Raw genomic sequence first — 12,019 nt, 5'->3', positions numbered from 1 at the left:
GAGGAGTTATGCCACTACAGTTAAGGGGGTTCCTATGCTGGGCTCTCATATTAGGCTGCTGTAAGCTTGCAGAACTCAATTATGTGCAGTGTTTGCATGTATATATTTGTCCTAATGGACTGGGAACATGTTCAAGGCTTCAAGTTAATCAGAAATTCAGATAATCAGGAATAGTGTTTACACAGAATTATGATAATGTCAGGCTACCAGAAAGACAAAGTAAATTTCGATAGGGCATTCTGGATCATTGAGGCTCAGATAAAGCAGATGCTACTGTAGGTAGTAATGGTGCTGAATTTGTCAGTATCGCAGTTTTCTGTTGTCCAAAAAAAAAGGAATTATTTGGTGTGGGTGTGTTTGTGTGCAGAAATGATATAGCTGGACAAACAACATGTACAGAATCTTGAGGGAGGCAAGATCAAAAGCCTATGTCATATATTTCCTTGGTAAGTAGGCATCTCCCAGCCATCTCCACCCACCCCACTTTTGTTCATTTCACAGTTGTTATTATGGGGTTGTATTAAATGTAGCACTAAGTTGATGGTTCTGTCAGTGCAAGAATTTCTTTTGTGCAATGGAATGTTCTCCCCCTCTTCTCCCCTTGTGTGTCCCCTAACTCTGTTCTGGTGTTTCCTCCTGTCCTCCAGAGCAGATCTGGAGATGGTGTGCGGTTTATGTGGGGAAGGGGGGGCATTTCCATCGTGGTAGTGCAATTATTTAGTTGATACGATTATTTTTATTATAGTAATTATTATTGCTGCTGCTGCTCCTCCTCCTCCTCCTGCTACTATGTTTCAACCCTGCCCTTCCTCTCAAAGTAGTCTAGGGCAGCAAACATCAAAAAGTTAAAACAATACAATTTAAAATAAAATAAACCATATTTAAAACATAACAAATGGAAGCACCAAACAAGATCAATAAAATCACATGGCTACTTTCCATGGCAGCAGCAAACCATTACCTTCTTTTGAGGCAGCTGTGCTGGCAATGGAAAATAACAATGGGATTCAGTCAAGGTACATGGCTGGCTCTTGCATAGTTTATTGCTGCAGTATTGAGCCCTTCAACCAGGTGTAAGTTGATCTCCAGAGACCACATCCCAAAGAGCTATCTTTTAAAGATTTGAATGGAAATGGGTCCCAATAACCTGGCACCTTTTGTATACAGGGCTTGTGTTCCATCATTACATGAAGGTAGCATGAGCCATGGTTCAGAAGGTTTCTACCTGCCAGCTTCAGTGGACCCTTGATCACAAGTATCAGGCTCTGAGCTAGGATGCTGGTCCAGTTCTTCGACCAGTGGCCCTGTAGCCTCACATTCAGTGTTCTGTAAGTTATGGCCTATAAAACAGGAACTGAAGATACGGACTTGAGACTGGTTCATTAGTTGCCCATCTTTCACTGATGTGACAGCAGTGCTTCCCTTCCTTCCCACATATACATACTGTAGCTGCAAAGCTGCTCCAGTTGTGGCCAGACAAGTAATGGGAGCGCCTTTTTTGCTCACTTGTTTGCTACATTAGTTGCCTGGTAGGTGACATTAGGAAAAAGGGGATGTCTGAGAAAGATTGTTTATTATTTATTAATTTTATATCCCATTCTTCCTCTTAAAGGAGCCCAGTGCTCCAAAGTTTACCTGGGCTGCCTGCACACATTTTATTATCAAATCAATGGAGACTGTTCTTGTTTTTTCTATCTAGTCCGCACACAATTTAGACCTGTTGCATAGTTTTTGCTGCCAACAAGCACTTCTTGAGAAACTGGTTTCATTCTGAAAATAAACGATCCCAGATTGAATCTGCATTTTCCCTCAGTGTGTCCATTAGAAAACAGATATAGGTGGCCCCAGCAATGGAGGGGGGTGTCCATATCTGGCCAATGACATTATGGGTGGGCATACATCAAGATTGCAAGGGGAGGGTTTTCCAACACAATCTAATCAAGGGGAGGGTTTTCCAGCACACATCAAGGAACCACAGCCACCCATCTAGATGGCAGGAATGTACAATTAATCTAGATTAAAAGTAACATGCTGAGGACAAGCATGAACAATCCCGTATTTAGAAAAACTGTATTTTTGTGCTACAAATTGGTAAGTGTGTACCCAGCCTTAGTGTGTGAAAATGCAAAGCAGTTGATGTGAAACTTTAGTTGTACCATCTTGTGTTGGGGAAAGTTGAATTTAAGCTCTGCGGCTGCCAAAGGCTGCTCTTCTCCGTGGCAGATATAAAAAGTGGACATCTTTTTACATTTTATATTTATGCCCAAAATAGTTTGGCTCAATATCTTGCATTCCATTTCATCAGCAAAAGTCGATAGATTTTTGTGTGCAACGATGATAGTTTGATATTTAAAAAATATTAACTTTTCTTATTAGTAGGAAAATTAAAATTACCACTTTTATAATTATAGGCCTTGCATTTTGCTTAAAATGAATTCAGTCAACTTCAAGTGCTTATAATGTGTGTACAGAGTATTTGTCATTCTATCTAGTTAGGCTGGTCATACCTAGTTTAAATCTTGATGCCCACCCTATTTTTTTTTTCTTTTTGAAAAATCCATTGTATGCTGGCAGATGTAATTAATGGAAAAGTAATTTGCTGATATCTCTTCAGACTTGCTTTGTGGAAATGTACAAAACTAATCTCACCAAACAAAATGCAAAACAACAGTTGAAAGTGCGTCCTTTAACCTTTCAATGAATTTTAAAAATGCCTATTGGAGCTGCACATTAATAAAGGCTGTTAAGCTCAGTAGAGTACTTTATATTCATCTGTGCTTCATCAGGCAGGTTCATGGCCTCTGTAGAACTGCAACAGCTCCCTCTGTTCTGAAAACAGTATGGGGGAAGGATGGTAAGTACCATTTGGTAATTAGAAAATGTTACTAGAATTGTTACAGAGAAAACACCTAATGCTAAGTATGTTTCTGGAATGAAAATATGCAGCACTAAATATGCAAGAGGGGAAAATAGAAAGAAAATTCTGCTATCCTTGGTGAACACGGAACAGAGCAACATCTTTGTATGAAATCTCATTCTGTAGCATACTATCTTCAGCTCAATGACCCTCTCACCCAATTTTGTGTCTGTTGAATACAAGAGGCAGCCAGACAAAAATTATAGAATTAAAAATAGCATAGGCTATGGAAGATTGGTGGTTTACAGCAATTAAAAAAATATTATGCAAAGCATTAGAATTAAAATTACGTTTCTGATAATGCCATTATTAAAACTATGAAATTCTAATAGGTATATCATCGACCTGGAAAGGGTATTGAAGCATCTTTTCTATGAAGATAGGCTTAAGTGACTTGGTTTTTAGCTTAGGAAAAAAGACTGCTATCCAAACCCCACTTACTGAGTATAAGTCCCATTGAATTAAACAGGACATACTTCTGAGTAGGCATGGTTAGAATTGTGCTGTTAGGCTGCGATCCTATAGTCCTTGATCTCAGGATCAGTGTTCTTTTCTGACAGCTCTGAGGTCAGTGAGGGAGATCTGATGTTGGGAAGACAGGAGATGTACTAGGGACATTCTTGGGCGCTATAGGAGAGTTAAGTATGGCTACTGTTGGACAAACCTTAATTTCTATCACCTGAAATATTCAATTAAACTCGGATCCTCTTCCAATTTTACCCTTCCTTGAACTGTTTATGATGCATGTTAGAAGGTGCTCTAAAGCAAGTTATGAGGAACCTCAGGTCTGGGGCCAAATGTGGCCCTCCACGTCTCTGGTACGGCCCCCAGATCTCTCCCCAGGCTATGCCCCTCTCCTTGGCCACATCCCTCAGTGGCTGTCCCCACTGAAGGAGACATGAAACAGTGAAGTTATATTGATATTTAATTAGTTATAACAATATTTTCCAAATGTCTCATTGAGATATATAGCAGTTACCAATAACGGAGAAAACAACTACCCGTATCTTAAGTACAAGTAATACTCTCTCTGTCTCTCTCTCTCTCTCTCTCTGTGAGTGTGGTGTGCATGTGCACAACCAGTACTGCCAATGCTTTTATTCTAATGATTCAAAACAGGAATTGTTAGAAAATATAAACGTGGAGGATCAAGAAGCTGACAGAAGTTTCCCACTTTGATTTTGATTCACATGTCTGAATATCCCTTTGCAATCAAAGAATAGAGTCACAATTATCTCCCATTTCACTAGGGGATTACCCTTTGTACCTTATTCTGCTTGGACTTGTTCACAAGTAAATGCTATAGGCCAGCTTTGGCATCAAAGATAACACTTCTTAGTCACTATACATCAGTGTACATCTACAGTCCATAACTAACTTATCAAGGAAGGGAAGATGGCAGTACAAGAAATTTGGTCCACAGGAATATTGAACTACAGATTACTCGCATCTCTAAAAGCTTATTCTTAACTGCTTCAGCTTAGTCTTATGCTCACATTGCAGTACATATGGGCTGTTTTTCATAGAATCATAGAATAGTAGAGTTGGAAGGGGCCTACAAGGCCATCGAGTCCAACCCCCTGCTCAATGCAGGAGTCCAAATCAAAGCATTCCTGACAGATGGCTGTCCAGCTGCCTCTTGAATGCCTCCAGTGTCGGAGAGCCCACTACCTCTCTAGGTAATTGATTCCATTGTCGTATGGCTCTAACAGTTAGGAATTTTTCCTGATGTCCAGTCGAAATCTGGCTTCCTGCAGCTTGAGCCCATTATTCCGTGTCCTGTACTCTGGGACGACCGAGAAGAGATCCCGGCCCTCCTCTATGTGACAACCTTTTGAACTCTTGAACTTCCTAAGTCTTCTACTAATGGAGTCTTCCAGGAATAATTTTCTGATTATTTATCACTTACATTGTATTAACTTAATATGGCTTCCTTTGAGTTGACGGTACTAACAATTAGTGTGTTCTCCTACAATGACTTGTGCATTATGCATTTCGTCTCGGAGAAAAAAAATCAAAATCAAAACACACAGGCAATCTGTCCCAGAGCTTGGAAAATTACTTTTAAAAAGTAATAAATTATAGTTACAATTACATGACCCAAAAAGTATTAATTATTGTTACAATTACAATTGCTCTGAAAGAAACTGATCACTTTTTCTCAAAAGTAATCACTACAATTACATTTCAGTTACTTTAAAAAAAAACGCCTACAAGGTGCTGGCCTTGGCTGCTGCACATCTAAGTAGCCTAAAACAACATTAAAAATAAACACACACATAAAGAGGTAGTAGAATAATTATTTTTATCCATACGATAGCAATGGTGGTCTCTCCACTGGTAAGGGAGGTGGGGAGGGAGGCAGAGGCCACTACTCAGATCTTTGCACATCAAACCAAGTGCAACCCCCCCCAGCCAGTGATCATAATCTCTCCCACTTAACCACCTCCCGGACCCTGCCCTGCCACCAGCTAAGGGACACTCACCCAAGCAAACATATTCCTGTGAGATGCAAAAAAGTTAAAATACTACAAATGCAGCACAGTAGCCAGAGAGGTTGGTGGAGGCCACTTTGTGTCCCAAGTGCAAACACAGTATTCACACACACACACACACACCTTTCACCCCCACAGTTCTTTATCTCCATTCTGCTGCTTCCTCCTTCTCCTCCTTTATCCATGTTCTCCCTCCACTCTATTCTTCACCACCACCATCAATTTTTTAAACAATTGTTTTCTCCACTCCACCCCGTCTCACTCTGCACCTCCTCCCTTGTCACCTCCTACCCACCCACAGAGCACAAGGGAAGAGCAACGCTGCACAGAAGCCCAGTTTGAGGCACATGATTTTCATCCAGAAGTCAGAGGAGCAGAAGTCTTCCCCTGCTTCCCCCCCCCCCAGTAATGCCCAAAAGTAATGCTGGAAACATTACAATTACTCCACAAAAGTAATAAAATTTCTCCTAGTTCTATTATAATCAAAATGTAACGAATTACTTCCAAGCTCTGATCTTTCCAGATGCAAACGTCAGCAACAAGGAGAGGGGTAATTTTGGGGGTGGGGGTCGCAGGAGGGGCAAAAGTGTTAAAATCCCCCATCTGTGCCTCCATCATCCCTAGCATGATTGAGCCCCCTTTTGGCTGCTATATGCATTTCTAAAACGCTTTGACTGCAATCCTATGCCCACTTAGATGGAGAAAGCTGCATTGAATTCAATGGGACTTACATCTGAATTGAGATATATAGGATTGCACTGCTAGAGAGTCAGAGTTGTATCCAATGTTAAACCTACTCAGAGTAGATTCATGGATAAACATGGCTAACTTAAATACATTAATATAAATGGTCAGTATCCAACTAAATAGATCCACTAGTGCAAGGACTTTTGACTGTGCAAAGGAACTTCCCCTCCCTCTCCTCTCCCTGTGCTCTTCCATGCCCCCTTAAATCTGTTCTGAGGGTTCCCCCATTGGCATTTCGAGTAGAATCCTGGCAGAAGCTCAACTGTAACAAAATGTTGCAGGAGCACACTTTAAAGGATATAATCACCATGGAGCCTCTGGGTTTAGGAAAACAAAGCTTACATTTACTGTAGGGAATAAATACGAGTTAGGAAAGGTCCTAGTTCTAGCTAACTAAAGTTGGAGATGCAAAGAACCATGCTTGCTCTTTGCAGGAGAGAGAAACAAAGGAAAGATGTCTCCTCTGTCAATGTGGGACTAAGAAGAAGGGAGGAGCAGAAAATTAGGTTAGCAACCCCTAGGAGTCTACCACCTGAAGGAATTTCAGCACAGGTTAGGACAGAACGACAGTCTAGGAAGCATGGAGATTCCCCTCTCTGTCTGCTTTTTCCCATGCAAACTCCCATCAGCCTCTCACAAGCTAAGTTGCATCCCAAACTCCCAAGTCTCCAGGGCAGATTTGGGCAGGGCACAGAGGGGACGTGTGGAGAGAGGAGAAAAAGCGGAACTTCCAATGTGCACGTGGAAATTCTTGTGCTAGCAGGACTGTTTAGTTGGATGTTGGCCAATGTGTCTATTCTGAATAGAACTTAGTTGGATATAACCCATTTAGCATTTCATCTTATTTGGCCCAAACTTGAAAGGGGTTAGAAGACAAGAACCTGCAAAGAGACAAAGTCCTGACTCCACATCAAAGCAATTTCTTTTTAGTGAAAGTAAAGGGAAGAAAACAACAACACAAGGGTACAGCGAAAATGGCTTCCCCCCCACAAACAATGGAGCTAAAAGTCCATGAAATAAAAGTCCAGTACATTTTTGAGAGCCAAATATATGTATAGGATAAGAACAAAGAGATCAAGTAGCAAGTGCATTTGAATACAGCTACAATTTTTCAGTGAAACATAAAAATCTAATAACTTACCCACTTTACATCCAAGCATAGGATATAACACTCCTAGATTCATTCATAGGAGTAAATGCCTTAGAACAGGAGAGATCATGAAAAAAGACAGAATTTGTTGCTGGGTTTTTATTAGAAATGTACAAATGTATACAAATGGATTGTAACATTGCATTCCATTTGTGTACTACTTCTGGGTATCTCTAGTTTAAGTCAGTGATTTTATCCTGCTGTTGTTCTGTAGTCTGTCTATAATATCCAGACTCTTAAGCAAAAAGGAATACTTTTGGTAGCTCAAGTACCCGTTTTCACTGACATGCAAAAGCCACATAAATAGAAAATTTGCTTTGAGAAGCTCCAAAAAGAGCTCCCTTGTCTATATTAATTGACAATTGACTTCAAACTTTCTATGTTTCAAGACATATGCTGGAAAAATGTGCCGGTGTAAACAATAAAAGGGACTCAAGTTCTTTAAACATTACAAGGAAGCAGAATGACCAACATCTTCAAATCAGAACCACTGGAATAAAATCAACATTTGCATATTAAGTTGCTTAATAAATAAAAGTGCCAGTGATGGTATAATTTTTACTTAGAATAATATTTTAAAATCATATTATTTTGTTGCTTAGCCAGTTGTTTGAATTATCTGTTCTATCTTTAATCGAGGGGATTAACAAAACCAATGTTCATTCAACAACAACATTTATAAAATCTGTTGTGGATTACCAATATCATCAGTTAAACCTGTTTCAAATTTATTGCTTTCATTCAAGTTAATTTATAAAAGGGTCCATTTGTACCATCACATGTCTATACACGAATTTGGCTTTCATCATTTCCAACAAGTTTAATCCAGTGATTTATGTTTTTGACACAGTTGGGGGGGGGTAGATTTGTTAAGGAAACTTAGACAGTTTGATAGAAGAGTTATACTGGATTAATGTGCTATGTGCCAATTTTAAAACCAGCCCATTAAAACTGTTTTGAGAAAGAAGAATGTGTAGGATTTTTAACTGTCTTGACGTCCTTGAGTTTCTAATCATTTTAGTCACTTTAGCAAAGGGTATAGAGTTATAGGTATTTGAAAGACAATGATCATTATTATTAGAAAAATGTTGGAATGGCATAGAAGCAAAACTGCCATTCTTTATCCACAGCAGGAAGTAATACTCCTTGGATTACAGTGTTCTGATGTCTAAAAAACCAAGCCAAATAGCTGAATGCTCACCTATTTTGCAAATTATCTTCCTTTTAAAACTCTTTCCATTTATATCCATATTAAAAAAAATAAAAGAACTAATACATATTACCAGACAAAGGAAAGTGAAATGTAAAATGCTTATCTCTTATGTTTCACATCACAGGTAGAGAATTCCAATTTAAACTGAAGGGGAAGGAAGCCAGGATGACTGGGGTTTTTTTTTTTTTTTTTTAAAGGGATGCCAAGCCTTTTATTTTTAGGTTATTTCTGGAAAACCTAGGAAAGTCAGAAACAACTGAAACTTTTTCTATCCTCATTCCCAGCCACTTTTTTTTAAAGAATAAAATTACTATGGAAGCATAAAACAGCATGCTTGGATCTAATGGAAGAGACATGGTGATAGCAGCAGTGAAACCTTTGATCAGGGCCAATCCTAGGATGCATACCATCCTGAGTGAGGAGCATTCCCACTTTATGGACCTACACAGATACCTCACTGATAATGACCACTCTGAAACGGAACATGTGAATCTTTGTGCTGGGCCATTTCTATCATATTAGGCCACTGTAATACACTCTATATGGGGTCACCCTTGGGGCTGGAGCACCTCCCTATGAGGAAAGGTTGCAGCGTTTTGAGCTTTTTAAGTTTAGACAAAAGGTGAGTAAGAGGTGACATGCATTGCATGGAGAAGGTGGATAGAAATAAGTTTTTCTCTCACACACATAACACTAGAACTTTTGACATCCTATAAAGCTGAATGTTGGAAGATTCATGAGAGATGAAAGTACTTCTTCACATAGCACATAGTTAAACTATGGAATTCACTCCCACAAGAGGCAGTGATGGCCACCAACTTGGATGGCTTTAAAAGAGGATTAGACAAATTCATGGAGGATAGGGCTAATAATGGCTACTAGCCATGATGGCTATGCTGTGCCTCCACTGTTGGAGATAGTATTGTTCTGAATATCAGTTGCTGGAAACTGCAGGAAGGGAGAGTGCTCTTAAGCTCAGGTCGTGCTTGTGGGTTTCCCATTGGCATCTGGTCAGCCACTGTGAGAACAAGGTGCTGGATTAGATGACCCTTTGGCCTGATCTAGCAGGGCTCTTCTTATGTTTTTATTGGCATGGAAGCTCCAGCTAGCGTAGAATGCTGCAGCCGGGTTGCTGAGTATACCACGTCAACAAGTACATATTACATTTGTGCTGAGGGAACTGTATTCATTGTTATTAAAATATAAAGTCTTGAACAACTCAGGACCAGGTTACCTGAAAGACTGTCTGCCCCTGTACAGACCTGTCAGTTCACCTAGATCATCTGGGGAAATTCTACTTGTGGCATCACACCTTTCAGAATATCATAGACCAGTGACCCGAAAATGGACATTTTCTGCTGTTGCCCCTGTACTGTGGAATCCCCTTTTCTCTGCCATATATGAAGCCACAACCAGCAATTGATTCACACATTTACAAGACTTATGCTTTTGCCCAAGCTTTCCCTGATCCATAAGCCTGGATCTGTTTTATGTGCTTGAATCCTCTTAATTTTTGTTTTCTTTTATATGCTTTTGCATGTATTTATACTGCTGTTTTGATGGTTTTAGGGCTCCCTTTGGGAAGAGGGGAGGATATAAATTTAATGATAAATAAATAAACAAACATGTAAATATATTGGGTTTTTCTATTGCATTCTGCTTAGAGATTTTCAAAATATTAAACAGTATATAAATTCTTTTAAAGAAACCAAGGAAGTACATCTCCTGGAAAAGGTTCACCATTAGATGCCTGATAGTACATGCATGATACCAAAATGATGGATGTATTTCCAAACTTTTGGGGAGCACGATACATTTATTTCTCTTGATGCTCCCAGTAGTGAGCATTCCTTCTCAAAGTTGAAGCTCATCAAAGTGTACTTATGATCTACCACGGGAGATGAGAGGCTCACATCACTTGGTATTCTATCCATCGAGAACATTGCTTGAGTAGAAATCTTAAACTCTCAAACTGGGATATAGTTGGCGGAAGTCAACACTTGCAAAGCCACTTTCAAAGCCCAGGCAGCACAGTACAGCAGCACTATTTCAGGCCCCCCTTCTCTTTTTTTGGTATCAGTTTTTATATTTTAGTATGCATTATTTATTTTCAAATACCCAGAATTAAACGAAAAATGTAAAAAAAAAATCAAGTTCTGTTGCCATTCTCGGAGGTAAGTCCTGCTGCTGTAATTTATTTGTCATTTTAAACAAAGTAGATTGACAGCTTTGATAAACTTTGCTCCAGCATGAAGTATTAATTATTGCATCCAAATATATGATTTCTTACCAGTTCATCTTGGATTTGTTATAACATCGCCTCTCTTTATAATATAAACAAGATATTTGTGTCTGAAAATAATAAAATTATAAATAAAAAAGTTATCCCCTTAAGTGTTCTCATTTTTTATTAATTTTAATTTAATTAAATATTTAATATGCAATCAATTATATTTTATAGTGCTTATAACACCTGGTAATGTCACCTCAAAGTAAAGCCATACTGCACTGATTTTTATCTAGAACAAATGACAGACCAGTAGAAACTGGAATAGAAAGATACTTTAACTGACAGAAGTTCATTTTTTTTAGTTAGTACCCAAACTAACTACCCTCCCCCCCCCCCGGCAGCTCATTGCAGCACCAAGCCAGTGCTCAGCTTGGTACCTCCTTCAGCTTGGTGTCAGGGATGAGTGTCCAGCTTATCCTCACCTAAGGCTGCCCTGGCCTATATTACTGATTGGATCAACTTCCTGCAAGTGGATGGAGACAGGTAGAATGATCCCAGTCTACTGGCTGAGTCATGTAGTACCTAGAAAGATGGCAGGCAGAAGGAACATTATAAAACAGATTATATAAAGCAGGAACCTAGTAAAGCCTCAGGTAAAAACAGTGAATGCAGCACATCAAGGGAAATGTTGATATGGGACTAGAAAGGAGGTTTGTTTGAAGCAGTATTCTTGAATCATAAGATAGAAGCTAAGGAGGACAGAGGGAGATGATGAGAATGGGGCGGAAAACTGGAAGAGCGGATGGCCTGAGAGAATAGGTATACATAGCAAAGAAGAGATAGACGTGAGAAAAGTTCATGTACATGTCACTTCGTAAGAATTAGGACTCAAAGTCAAGAATGCATTGGTTTGGTAGCTGAGATAGGTGGTTGCAGATGATCGTACTAACCATTCTATAAATAATTGTACCCTGGCACTGCATCGGTCCTAGAAGGCTGCAATTAATGATATTGGCGCTGTGTTTTAAATCAGTAAGTGGTGGCACACATTTAACTCTATTATACTTTGTTGCAGAACACACTTTTAAAAACATCCAACTGAGTCATTGTTTTAAAAAGAAAATCCTGTGTGTTACTAAGTTAGCTTTCTTCCCGTTCATATTTTGCAAAGATGAAATAAAAAGCAATGAGAAATGAAACAAAGCAACAAAAAGAATTCAGGCAAATTAAACTGTTATGAATCATAATAAAGTTTTCAAGGCAGTGA

At 39.2% G+C, this 12,019-nt stretch overlaps 1 long non-coding RNA gene across 1 annotated transcript; it reads left to right on the top strand.

The window, feature by feature from the left end:
* Positions 1-265: 265 nt before the first annotated feature.
* On the top strand, positions 266-7,800 carry LOC133386760 (uncharacterized). The gene is made up of 3 exons (XR_009763275.1): positions 266-446; positions 2,787-2,854; positions 7,699-7,800. It is a non-coding gene; the product is annotated as an uncharacterized LOC133386760 (long non-coding RNA).
* Positions 7,801-12,019: the final 4,219 nt, after the last annotated feature.

Source organism: Rhineura floridana, chromosome 6 (assembly GCF_030035675.1).
Source record: "Rhineura floridana isolate rRhiFlo1 chromosome 6, rRhiFlo1.hap2, whole genome shotgun sequence".
NCBI classification, from domain to species: Eukaryota; Metazoa; Chordata; class Lepidosauria; order Squamata; family Rhineuridae; genus Rhineura; species Rhineura floridana.
Note: the sequence above shows the minus strand (reverse complement) of the source record. Positions and strands in the feature narration are given on the sequence as shown.